The sequence below is a fragment of the Botryllus schlosseri genome, chromosome 4 (genome assembly GCF_051294905.1).
Source record: "Botryllus schlosseri isolate E-star chromosome 4, Bs_hap1, whole genome shotgun sequence".
Lineage (NCBI taxonomy): Eukaryota > Metazoa > Chordata > Ascidiacea > Stolidobranchia > Styelidae > Botryllus > Botryllus schlosseri.
In genome coordinates this window covers 17,819,985-17,834,418 of record NC_137239.1, presented here as the reverse complement: position 1 = coordinate 17,834,418, position 14,434 = coordinate 17,819,985, and the positions used below count along the sequence as shown (strand labels likewise).

The 14,434-nt window shown below is 37.5% G+C and overlaps 1 long non-coding RNA gene and 1 other non-coding gene across 2 annotated transcripts; one reads left to right on the top strand and one right to left on the bottom strand.

Annotated features, from left to right (window-relative positions):
* Positions 1–7,570: 7,570 nt before the first annotated feature.
* LOC145437183 (uncharacterized) lies at positions 7,571–10,374 on the top strand. Its single transcript, XR_013914607.1, has 2 exons — positions 7,571–7,770; positions 9,547–10,374. It is a non-coding gene; the product is annotated as an uncharacterized LOC145437183 (long non-coding RNA).
* On the bottom strand, positions 8,016–8,098 carry Trnal-uaa (transfer RNA leucine (anticodon UAA)). The gene has a single exon. It is a non-coding gene; the product is annotated as a tRNA-Leu (tRNA).
* Positions 10,375–14,434: the final 4,060 nt, after the last annotated feature.

Genomic DNA, 14,434 nt, shown 5'->3' with positions numbered 1-14,434 from the left:
ACTTTTACGCATATCTGTTTTTCGTGAACATAGCATATACCCATACATAGTCAATTTTAATAACAGAATTAGCATGCTAAACATTAAATTCTCACCTTGAACGTTGGTACGCAGTTGTAGGACATAATAACAATGCACCATACCAAATTTCGTCAGACATTTCATGATGTAACACCTTCAAAACCGATGCAGTTCTATACAGACTTTTGGCTAAATCTGTTTTTCCGTAGCGTAGCACGTACCTAAACATAGTCAATTTTATTAACGGAATTACCATGTTAATATTCGACTCCCTACCTTGAAACTCGGTACGCAGTTGTAAGACATTATGACAATGCACCATGTCAAATTTTGCAAGTACTTTATCTTTACACGACGTTTTTTGTAAAATGAATACTAATTTTATTGAAAAAATAAAAAATAAAAAAGAGCGAAAAATTACATTATATCCCGGAACGCAACAAGAGAAATCGTATGAATTTGTAAACTACTTGTTCATGACATAATAATAATTCTACTTGTACACTTTTTCACATTTTATAACACTTTAAGTAATACTTAACAGTTTCAGTTTTAAATAAAAGACGGAATATAAACTAATCGAAAAATTCGGTAACCAATTTCGCGTAGGCTATGCATGCATACAAATGAGGAAAGTTACATCAACGCGTGTTAAAGTAGCTGTATCGAGTTATCGAATGATATTCTCCTTACATCAAAACAACTAGAATGTATAACTAAATTTAAAAAACGTATCTAAATGAGCTCCAGGGCATTGTGATTATGCTGCATACCAAATTTCATCACACATTTCATGATGGAACAACTTTAAAACTAACGCAGTTCTATAGCAACTTTTGCCTGAATCTGTTTTCGGCAGCGTGTACATATACATAGTCAGATTTAATAACAGAATTATCATGCTAATATGTGACTCCTCACCTTGAAACTTGGTACGTAGTTGTAGGACATTGTGATTATGCAGCATACCAAATTTCCTCACGCATTTCATAATGGAACAACTTTAAAACTAACGCGGTTCTACATCGACTTTTTGCGTACATCTGTTTTGCGTGGGGGCGTATAGCACGTACCTATACATAGTTAACTTTAACAACGGAATTACCATGCTTAACATTGAATCCCAACTCGAAACTTGATACGTAGTTGTAGAACATTATGGCAATGCACCATGCTAAATTTCATCACACATCTAATGATGGAACACCTTTAAAACTAACGCAGTCGAATACCGACTTTTACGCATATCTGTTTTGCGTGAACATAGCATATACCTATACATAGTCAATTTTAATAGCAGAATTACCGTGTTAAACATTGAATTCCCACCTTGAAAGTTGGTACGCGGTTATAGGAGATTATAACAATGCACCATACCAAATCCCATCACACATTTCATGATGGAACAACTTTAAAACTAACGCGGCTCTACATCGACTTTTTGCGTACATATGTTTTGTGGGAGCGTATAGCACGTAGCCTACCCATACATAGCCAACTTTAATAACGGAATTACCATGCTTAACATTGAATCCCAACTCGAAACTTGATACGTAGTTATAGGACATTATGGCAATTCACCATGCTAAATTTCATCACACATCTAATGATGGAACACCTTTGAAACTATCGCAGTCGAATACCAACTTTTACGCATATTTGTTTTTCGTGAACATAGCATATACCCATACATAGTCAATTTTAATAACAGAATTAGCACGCTAAACATTAAATTCTCACCTTGAACGTTGATACGCGGTTGTAGGACATAATAACAATGCACCATACCAAATTTCGTCAGACATTTCATGATGTAACACCTTTAAAACTAGCGCAGTTCTATACCAACTTCGCGTGAATCTGTTTGCGGGAGCGTAGCACGTACCTATGCGTGATCAACTTTAGTGATGGAATTACATATGTAATTAAGTTTCAACACTTTTACAGTGATTCGTCTTGCTTCCTATAACATCCCACTCGAGAAAATGCGTCGTAGGATATAGATGAAACTAGCACAACTCATCAAGACCGCTGAAAACAGTACATTTCAACATTTAGTAGCAGTAAATTTCTAGTAAAGTACAAGACGTGATGATTTCCGAGTGAGTTAAAAAGTAAGTATTGCAGGTATAGTTTACCTGAAAACTGAATACTCTGAAATAGAAGTAGATGCAGTGTAAATAGTTAATCACTTGATTAAGTTTAGTGCAAGCAGCTAAACCTATACTTGAGTAGTACAAAATGCACGAGTACTTCGCTATCGCCTCCCTCCGCGTAATAAGTGTCTACGGTTTAAGACTGCTTTTACCGATACTCGTCGGTTTCAGTTTTAGATAGAATTCGGAAACCAAATAATTTCATAAACATAAGCTAATTTAATGAATTTACTCGAATGTACTATGCCGCGCTGATAAGATTAATTATAATATACTTATCATGTTACAGCGATTTTTCTAGCGTTGAAAATCTTTAAAATGTAGTAAGCAGGCCAAATGAAGATATTCGTTGAGCTGAATAAACATAAAAATACTCTAGACTACTTTATCGGTACTTTACAGTTACAGTTTTAGATAAAATTTGTCCCTTTCACCTATAATTACAACTCCTCGCTATCTAAACATGTTTAGAATATATTATTTGCGATGATACGAACCCGTGAAGTACTCAAGTTGCTTTTCGTAGGATATAGATGAAACTGACAACACTCACCAAGACCAGTGATCCACTGAAAAAAGTAAATTGTAGCAGTAAAGTCCCACTAAAGTACAAGAAGTAATGATTTCCTAGTTAGTTAAAAAGTAAGTATTGAGGTATAGTTTGGTCGAAAAAGCGAAAAACTCTGAAATAGAAGTAGATGCAGTGTAAATAGGTAATCACTTCATTAAGTATAGCGCAAGCAGGCCAAACCTATACTTAAGTACTGCAAATGTACAAGTACTTCGCTATGTTCTCCTTCCACGTAAAAAGTGACTAGGTTTTAGAGTACTTTATCGGTACTCGACAGTTTCAGTGCTAGATAAAATTTGGTAAGACTTTAAATTTTAAAGTAGTTTGAGCTTACGTTTGTATCACCTTGACAAGTAACATTATCAGACATGAAAATGATACTATCACCGAATATAGAAGTTAACACGCGTCAATGTGTTTCGGAATTCACGAGAAATTGCTTACTAAGAGAAGTATATTGTTGTATACACAATAGTGGAGAGAATATTTAAAATGTAGTAAGCAGGCCGATGGGTATTCGTTTAGTTGTATAGGTATAAAAACATTCCCGCGCGCGTCTTAGTATTAGGTGGTAGGGTTAGGAAGTGTTTTGTTTAAGAGCGCGCGGGAATGTTTTTTATGTCTATACAACTAAACGAATACCCATCGGCCTGCTTACTACATTTTAAATATTCTCTCCACTATTGTGTATACAACAATATACTTCTCTTAGTAAGCAATTTCTCGTGAATTCCGAAACACATTGACGCGTGTTAACTTCTATATTCGGTGATAGTATCATTTTCATGTCTGATAATGTTACTTGTCAAGGTGATACAAACGTAAGCTCAAACTACTTTAAAATTTAAAGTCTTACCAAATTTTATCTAGCACTGAAACTGTCGAGTACCGATAAAGTACTCTAAAACCTAGTCACTTTTTACGTGGAAGGAGAACATTGCGAAGTACTTGTACATTTGCAGTACTTAAGTATAGGTTTGGCCTGCTTGCGCTATACTTAATGAAGTGATTACCTATTTACACTGCATCTACTTCTATTTCAGAGTTTTTCGCTTTTTCGACCAAACTATACCTCAATACTTACTTTTTAACTAACTAGGAAATCATTACTTCTTGTACTTTAGTGGGACTTTACTGCTACAATTTACTTTTTTCAGTGGATCACTGGTCTTGGTGAGTGTTGTCAGTTTCATCTATATCCTACGAAAAGCAACTTGAGTACTTCACGGGTTCGTATCATCGCAAATAATATATTCTAAACATGTTTAGATAGCGAGGAGTTGTAATTATAGGTGAAAGGGACAAATTTTATCTAAAACTGTAACTGTAAAGTACCGATAAAGTAGTCTAGAGTATTTTTATGTTTATTCAGCTCAACGAATATCTTCATTTGGCCTGCTTACTACATTTTAAAGATTTTCAACGCTAGAAAAATCGCTGTAACATGATAAGTATATTATAATTAATCTTATCAGCGCGGCATAGTACATTCGAGTAAATTCATTAAATTAGCTTATGTTTATGAAATTATTTGGTTTCCGAATTCTATCTAAAACTGAAACCGACGAGTATCGGTAAAAGCAGTCTTAAACCGTAGACACTTATTACGCGGAGGGAGGCGATAGCGAAGTACTCGTGCATTTTGTACTACTCAAGTATAGGTTTAGCTGCTTGCACTAAACTTAATCAAGTGATTAACTATTTACACTGCATCTACTTCTATTTCAGAGTATTCAGTTTTCAGGTAAACTATACCTGCAATACTTACTTTTTAACTCACTCGGAAATCATCACGTCTTGTACTTTACTAGAAATTTACTGCTACTAAATGTTGAAATGTACTGTTTTCAGCGGTCTTGATGAGTTGTGCTAGTTTCATCTATATCCTACGACGCATTTTCTCGAGTGGGATGTTATAGGAAGCAAGACGAATCACTGTAAAAGTGTTGAAACTTAATTACATATGTAATTCCATCACTAAAGTTGATCACGCATAGGTACGTGCTACGCTCCCGCAAACAGATTCACGCGAAGTTGGTATAGAACTGCGCTAGTTTTAAAGGTGTTACATCATGAAATGTCTGACGAAATTTGGTATGGTGCATTGTTATTATGTCCTACAACCGCGTATCAACGTTCAAGGTGAGAATTTAATGTTTAGCGTGCTAATTCTGTTATTAAAATTGACTATGTATGGGTATATGCTATGTTCACGAAAAACAAATATGCGTAAAAGTTGGTATTCGACTGCGATAGTTTCAAAGGTGTTCCATCATTAGATGTGTGATGAAATTTAGCATGGTGAATTGCCATAATGTCCTATAACTACGTATCAAGTTTCGAGTTGGGATTCAATGTTAAGCATGGTAATTCCGTTATTAAAGTTGGCTATGTATGGGTAGGCTACGTGCTATACGCTCCCACAAAACATATGTACGCAAAAAGTCGATGTAGAGCCGCGTTAGTTTTAAAGTTGTTCCATCATGAAATGTGTGATGGGATTTGGTATGGTGCATTGTTATAATCTCCTATAACCGCGTACCAACTTTCAAGGTGGGAATTCAATGTTTAACACGGTAATTCTGCTATTAAAATTGACTATGTATAGGTATATGCTATGTTCACGCAAAACAGATATGCGTAAAAGTCGGTATTCGACTGCGTTAGTTTTAAAGGTGTTCCATCATTAGATGTGTGATGAAATTTAGCATGGTGCATTGCCATAATGTTCTACAACTACGTATCAAGTTTCGAGTTGGGATTCAATGTTAAGCATGGTAATTCCGTTGTTAAAGTTAACTATGTATAGGTACGTGCTATACGCCCCCACGCAAAACAGATGTACGCAAAAAGTCGATGTAGAACCGCGTTAGTTTTAAAGTTGTTCCATTATGAAATGCGTGAGGAAATTTGGTATGCTGCATAATCACAATGTCCTACAACTACGTACCAAGTTTCAAGGTGAGGAGTCACATATTAGCATGATAATTCTGTTATTAAATCTGACTATGTATATGTACACGCTGCCGAAAACAGATTCAGGCAAAAGTTGCTATAGAACTGCGTTAGTTTTAAAGTTGTTCCATCATGAAATGTGTGATGAAATTTGGTATGCAGCATAATCACAATGCCCTGGAGCTCATTTAGATACGTTTTTTAAATTTAGTTATACATTCTAGTTGTTTTGATGTAAGGAGAAAATCATTCGATAACTCGATACAGCTACTTTAACACGCGTTGATGTAACTTTCCTCATTTGTATGCATGCATAGCCTACGCGAAATTGGTTACCGAATTTTTCGATTAGTTTATATTCCGTCTTTTATTTAAAACTGAAACTGTTAAGTATTACTTAAAGTGTTATAAAATGTGAAAAAGTGTACAAGTAGAATTATTATTATGTCATGAACAAGTAGTTTACAAATTCATACGATTTCTCTTGTTGCGTTCCGGGATATAATGTAATTTTTCGCTCTTTTTTATTTTTTATTTTTTCAATAAAATTAGTATTCATTTTACAAAAAACGTCGTGTAAAGATAAAGTACTTGCAAAATTTGACATGGTGCATTGTCATAATGTCTTACAACTGCGTACCGAGTTTCAAGGTAGGGAGTCGAATATTAACATGGTAATTCCGTTAATAAAATTGACTATGTTTAGGTACGTGCTACGCTACGGAAAAACAGATTTAGCCAAAAGTCTGTATAGAACTGCATTGGTTTTGAAGGTGTTACATGATGAAATGTCTGACGAAATTTGGTATGGTGCATTGTTATTATGTCCTACAACTGCGTACCAACGTTCAAGGTGAGAATTTAATGTTTAGCATGCTAATTCTGTTATTAAAATTGACTATGTATGGGTATATGCTATGTTCACGAAAAACAGATATGCGTAAAAGTCGGTATTCGACTGCGATAGTTTCAAAGGTGTTCCATCATTAGATGTGTGATGAAATTTAGCTTGGTGCATAGTCATAATGTCCTACAACTACGTATCAAGTTTAGAGTTGGGATTCAATGCATGGTAATTCCGTTATTAAAGTTGGCTATGTATGGGTACGTGCTATACGCTCCCGCAAAACAGATGTACGCAAAAAGTTGATGTAGAGTCGCGTTAGTTTTAAAGTTGTTCCATCATGAAATGTCTGATGGGATTTGGTATGGTGCATTTTTATAATGTCCTATAACCGCGTACCAACTTTCAAGATGGGAATTCAATGTTTAACACGGTAATTCTGCTATTAAAATTGACTATGTATAGGTATATGCTAAGTTCACGCAAACAGATACGCGTAAAAGTCGGTATTCGACTGCGTTAGTTTTAAAGGTGTTCCATCATTAGATGTGTGATGAAATTTAGCATGGTGCATTGCCATAATGTCCTACATCTACGTATCAAGTTTAGAGTTGGGATTCAATGTTAAGCATGGTAATTCAGTTATTAAAGTTGACTATGTATAGGTACGTGCTATACGCTCCCGCAAAAACAGATGCACGCAAAAACCGAATTTTTCGATTAGTTTATATTCCGTATTTTATTTAAAACTAAAACTGTTAAGTACTACTTAAGGTGTTATAAAATGTGAAAAAGTGCAAATAGCGGAGACGTTTGGAGACTGCGTTTAGGACAGTTCGATGTCGCTCGAATATTTCATCCAAAATTGAGAGTATCTGGAAAACTTTTGGATATGTGAGGTCACAAACATAATAGAGAAGATCCAGCACCATCTCAAATGGTGTCGCTTCATTGTGAGACGATCCCTTTATGCGGAAGCCATTCGCCACGATCCATGACTGCAGGTCACCATTTTCATGGTGCGCTAGTATGAGATGTCGAGGACTCAGCTTTGTGGCCGTTAATTGGACTGAATAGGCCTGGAATTGAAAGAAATATGTTAAGTAAAATTATATTGCCAATAATCCATGTGTGAATTGAAAGCACAATATTTGGCAATGAAAAATAGCAAATTTGCTCTCTCAAGCATTGGCCATCGTTTTGTTTTTGAAAGATGTCGCGATGTGGGTATAATATTTTCTAAAACTCAAACCAGGACGAAATCATGAATGTGTGGGACTTATGATAAACATATATTGTGCGCATACAAATTTGTTACAAGAACTATGATATTACTGTATTTGCACGAATTACAAATGCGCTATCGTAAATTAGTATATGCTACACAATTTCGCGGTCCAGAATGACTTATGGCCATGAAAAAATAGCGAAAAATTTGAATCCAAAAAATCCTAATCCCCATAAGACGTACTGGGTGTGGGGTTCGAACCCACGTGAACACCTGTTCATTGAAGCTTAAGTTCAACGCCTTAACCACTCGGCCAACCCAGTTCCATTGTAACGATATCTCGAATCGTGGGTATAAATAATTTTTAAAAAACCCAAATATGCCGCATCCAAACTTCGTACATTTTTTAGATTAGTTTTTTCGTTTCTATATGCTTTAAAAGACTCATTCAGACCTCGAACCTACGTGAACACTTGTTCATTTGAACTTAAGTCCAACGCCAAAAGCTCTACTTTAGAAAATTTTCGGAGTACCGACTTTTTTGGGTAAATTCTGTGATGCGCTTAATTACTAACTATGAAAGCAAGCAGTGTTTGGGGTATTTGATCAACATGGAAATTCGTCCACTTTGCTTTTAGGTTATGCTGAAAACATGAGTTACTTAACAACATTTCGACTCATAGGTGTGGATAATTTAAAGTACATAGTATTAAAGTCATTAATGCATCGGTCGCATGGAAATTCGTCCACTTTGCTTTTAGGTTATGCTGAAAACATGAGTTACTTAACAACATTTCGACTCATAGGTGTGGATAATTTAAAGTACATAGTATTAAAGTCATTAATGCATCGGTCGCAAATAAATCATCTGTTGCACTGCAAGTTGAACATAAGTCGTACGGATGGCACTAAAAATAACTGTGTATCGTTTTGCACGCACACATACTGCGGTGTTGCGATATAGTCCTGATACGATTGTCCAAGTTCTGAAAGCTGGAAAAAAAACTCTCATATTATTTGATTGCGATTTCAATCCCACAGAATCTCAAGTTATTCGTAGTCAATGGAATGGTACCTCTATCATAGATGTAGAGGGAAAAGAGATCTTCCGATTTGTTGGTATCGTTAATATTCAACGCAAATCGGGCTTCATGATTGTGCGGGGGATCCCATTGTTGAATTTGAATTGATCAGCGTGTCGCTGTACATGATGCACTATATCGAAAGCATTAATGCTAGTTGAATATTGTCGAATGGTTGTCTGTAATGTTAGTTGCATACAAGAGTCTCGGTGATCTAAGCTCAAGATTTACTTACGCATGCTTGATTTGTTTCCATAGCCCCGACATTGGGGATCACTTGTATGGGTCTAAAGAAAATAAGTCGTAAAATGTGTAAACTGTAGAAAGCGTAACTGCGAAGTTTAGATTAATGAAAAATATAGTGATTGAAAATAGATCACCGGATTATAGTTTACAGAAAACTCCACAATTCTATGTGACGTCCTTACATGTTAACAACCTTCGAACTATTCGCCGCCTCATAAACACTTGAGTAGGCCTACATTTGATGCGTGTGGAGAAAACCTAGCTAAATTTTCATATGCATTTAGTTTCCAGCTCTGAAAGCAAGCTTGGTCTATGATCAATAGCAACTTTTGCGTAAACTCCGTTCTATTTCACTTCATACCTACACAAGTCTATTCGAATAATTCGATGTATAATTGAACTTTACTCTGCATGATCATTAGGGCTTCTATTTTTTGTTGCAGGGCAACTTTGTTGTAGCCGAAAGTGGTATTATCTAGCAACAAGGTTTAAATGACTCGCCTCCGGCGTTTATTGACCGTATTACCCGTATTCTCGTCATGCAAAAATTATGCATGTATTAGTACGAAGCTCAGATGCAGCAAAGTGTGTGAGACTGCCTGTGCGTTGTTGTTCCTAATCCCGACCTTCCGCTCGTATCGTATATACTACAAGCCAGTGATCGCTACATCAACAAGAATCGAGCGAAAGCGCTGTTTCACGCCGTCTTGCATCGGTCACGATTAGTTTTACTTTTCAACTAACTTGTTGTCTGTCGTTATATTCATTAGACTCGCTTTCATGCGGCTAATTTGTCCCTATCATTATAACGTCGGTGATCGCGTACCTGCGGCAAAGGTGTTCGTTTAATTATAGCAACGAGAACCGGCTCCCTGCGGCTATTCCGTTGGCATTTTAGTGGCGAGTTAAATACCCTTATACTCGACATGCAAACATTATACAGGTAGCGGTTATACTGCGAGCTGATGAATTCGTCATCTATTCGCCTAGCGTAGTTGTTCATAATCCCGACCTTCCGCTCGTATCGTATATACTACAAGCCAGTGATCGCTACATCAAACAAAACGGTCAGATCGAACGCAAGAACTCGGATCGCAGTGTCGGACGGCAGCAAAGCGGTGTACCTCGAAACATCAACCGATCTGGAGGATTTCAGCTAGTGAATCGACGCAATAACGATCAACGATATCATTGATATGCTCTTTTTTCGAAATAAAATGAACTCGTACACTAAACAATGCTATTTCAAGGAGACTGAGTAAAGTGCCAATGTAAGTTTTGACGCGGCAATCATAAGTCGTAAAATGTGGAAACTGCAGAAGCCGTAACTTGTACACATAAAATCAAGTTTAAAAAATATGTATGGATGATATTAGTCCTAAATACACATAATACAATATCTGAGAAAAGTATCAAGATGCGGCAATCAATGCAGCGATGATATAGCAATGGATGGATGATGTGGCACTATAGGCGTGGCGCTTGATGATGTGGCACAGATGACGTACCAGATGAATGTACCCTTAGGGTATGAAAATGGGCGTGGCAATTAGGATGACGTGGCGCTCTCTGATTGGCCTGCGTATAACGATTCAACCCTCACTACTGATGACTGTCGCCCAAATGCCGGGGCCATATTTCGTACAGCAGCTGCAGGCTGTACAGGTACACTGTGTACACGCCTAGACCTAAGCACCCCGCCGGGAAACGGTCACAAGCGATCCTATGAATATGCCGTTCTCTCATAATTGCGAATACAGTCAGACTAAAATCTGTAAGGAATAGTATAGTCGAGACTCGTTTTTGAGTAACATATTCCAGTACTGCTCAATTGTCTCCAAGCAACTTTGTAGATAGGATTCGACCTCAAGACTGCTTCAAGTCGATTGCCTTTTTCTCTTTTCAGACAGCGAAAGAGTAGGGCTGACGAAAAAGATCGAAGCTGATCCAGCCGGCCATGTAAATTAGGCCTGTTGTGATGGTCATTGTATTACGGTGCTCCGCTTCTTCTAAACAATGAAAAACGGGATTCCGTGATGAGGTGTAAATTCCTTTGCTACGAATTAGGAAAAAACTTTAGAAATTCCTAAACGAAAGTTACTCCTGATTTACATAGCTGAAAAAATTACAAATTAGGTTATCAATCATGTTGCAAATATAGATGGTTTGCGGCCCCCCCCACGAAAATGGTTCGCGGACCCCCAGTTGAGAACCAATGCATTAGTGCTATCAGCTCAATTGTTGTTTTGCCAGGGCTGTGGTGAATCGAGTCATGACTCGACTCGAGTCACGATTTTTTGGTGTCTCGACTTGACTGGAGTCATTTTCTCGAAATATGGAAACGATTCGACTCGATTTGAGTCAATCTGTGTATTGACTCGATTTGTGCTCGAGTCATTGAGAAAGACTCGGACCAAGTCATATGACTCGAGACTGGGACGGCCAAGACTGGCATTTCATTTTCGAGGAAGAGCAAAGTTACCACACTATTCGTATTTCGTTCATTAGTACTGGTAATTGAAAATGCGACCAGAAAATGTTAAAAGTGAGGAAAATTGGTATAATTAGAACGCGAAGCATTCGATATCATTAAGCAGAGTTGCAAAAAATGGGTTTAACAAGACTTTAACTCGAAACTGAACATGAACAGTCAACACTATGACTTGGACTCGGACTCGAGCCATAACACTAACACTAACATTGGGGAGCCTTGCCATATTCGGGAATCGGATAGGGGGCACTTTTTACAAATCCTAGAAGTCAGATTACCCGACTAGAAAACTGCTGCTTCTAAAATTTGTACTCGACACTTTTTACCTATATACTGATGTGGTGTTGACTGAAAAAAGGCCATTTATCCAGAATTACGCCCGAATGACCCTCTCGGTCTCGAGCGTCCACATAGAAGATTTCGCGTCATTTGTGTCCATTACTTTGGCTGTCAAAGCTATAAAAGAGGAGGACATTAAGGCGTCCACGGACGACATTTTCGATTTCCTGAAAAAGGAGGACCTATGATGGTAACCCTAACATTGGATAATATTAAAAATCACTCTCAAGTACGTACCGTAACCTTGAAAGATAGATGACGATAGAGATAAGATGTGAGCCAATAATCATGCTTACCGGACGGGATAACAGTCGTACCATTCTTCGAACAGAATGTGAAGCTTACATATATAATTGCTACTACATTTTTAATACCGATCGGACATCACAACACAAAATTTCACAACTAGTATCCATTTCTCACTATCGGCATGCACACGTTTTTCGGATACCGTACGTACACCCCTTATATGAGTGTGGCATAATAATGACCCTGTAAAGTTTCATCTATTTTGTACTGCAGTATAACTGGACTACTGGGAACGTCCCGCCACTGATGTATGCATGTGACTCGATACATTATGCATATAACACGAATGCTTATTAAAATAACGCAGATGACACCGGTTGATTGTCTGTTATTAGCATAAAACAGTACTGTTTTGGCAGTGCAATGATGTGCTACTGTGCCGTACTGAACCGGAGTGAGGTCAACAGTTTCAAGGGTAGGCTATCAATCAAATATGATACGTCACGACCACATTGAATGTGTCCCAGTGTCCCTATGCTTCCGAAATCGAGTCTTTATTCGACACTCACACGAGACGAGGTACACCTCAAGCTTCTTTCGTACCAAATTTCATAGAAATCCGCATACGAGATGTTGTCAAAAATTATTCCCACCACCGAAACGAAATTCACCAATTTAGGTGCGCGAAGTTGAAAGTTTGCAAAAGTATGTAGACAGAAAGCAATTGATTGCCATTGATACATAGGCTGACGCCCCTGGAGACCGTTGTTGCCAACTTGCCTTATCCACGACTACGGCAGCGTTTTGTGCTTGTTAGCTTATAAGCTAACAAGGCTGCGAATTGCGTTTTCAAGTTACATGTGATTGAGACACGAACCCCACGAGGATTCGCCAAACGTTGGTACCGCTCGAGTTGGAAGCGTGACTCGTCTAGTGGCAGCATTAAAGGTTTGAGTATATAGATTCATAACCTCCGTAGGTTGGTATTATATCGTTTGAGTCGGGAATTGTGATTTTGCGCACATAAATTCGTGATTGTGCTCGACAGATGTAATTTATACACATATCCTACGACTATACGAGGATTTCGATGATATTAGATACGGATAGAGTTTGAAGTGTGTCTCGTGTAGTGACAGTGTGAAAGTCAAAATAGTTTTGTAAAATTGAAATATGAATTTGTCAATTTCCTTTCGGGGCGGTGATTTTGAACACCATCCCGTACGAGGATTTCGATAAAATTTGGTATGGATGGAGTTTGAGGTGTACCTCGTTACTGACTGCCAAAAGTCGGATGAAGAATCGTTTTCGCAACATAGTGATGCATTCACTTGCGAATCCGCCGTGCCCAACATTGCACGCCTTGAAATCGAGGATTGGACGCCTTGAAATCGAGGATTTCACGATTCGCTGATTGATCAAAGAGAAAAGCAGACTTGTCGAAACCCGTGACAATGCAATTTTCAAATCCACATTGTCTGCCTGATCAATGGCGACAAATCAACTTGGATGCGACATTCCCAATTACAAATTCAAATTACAAACATAGCCAATTAGCCATTCACATTCTCAATTGTTTTGTTGCTTGCTGGCACTGTGCAGTAGGGTGGTTCAAAAATAACCTTTTTTCGTGAATCTTGCAGGTTACTTGATTAAATCGTTAGGTTGCCTTAAAAAACGACGCACACCAAATTTGAATTCATTCTAACCAATATTCGCGGATTTCGTAGAGTTTGAAAATTTTGAATTTGCCTAAAAATGCAAAAAAATTTTTTTTTCAAATTTTCCTTCCAACCTTATGAAATTGTTGCGCTGTCTTCAAAAACGATGGAAAACAAATTTGACTCAATTCCAAGCTGCAGAAGCGGAGTTATTCAAGTTTTTTGATGATAATTCTGAGATGATCCACCAATCAAGGATAATCCCAGAATTATCAAAGAAACACTGAAATAACTCCACTTCTACGGCTTCGAATTGAGTCAAATTTGTTTTGCATCGTTTTCGAAGACAGCGCAACAATTTCATGGGGTTGGCAGAAAAATTTGCAAAAATTTTTTTTTTTGCATTTTTAGGCAAATTCAAAATTTTCAAACTCTACGAAATCCGCGAATATTGGTTAGAATGAATTCAAATTTGGAGTGCGTCGTTTTTTAAGGCAACCTAACGATTTAATCAAGTAACCTGCAAAATTCAGGAAAAAAGGTTATTTTTGAACCACCCTACTGTGCAGTGCATGCAGGCTCGTAGCGCAA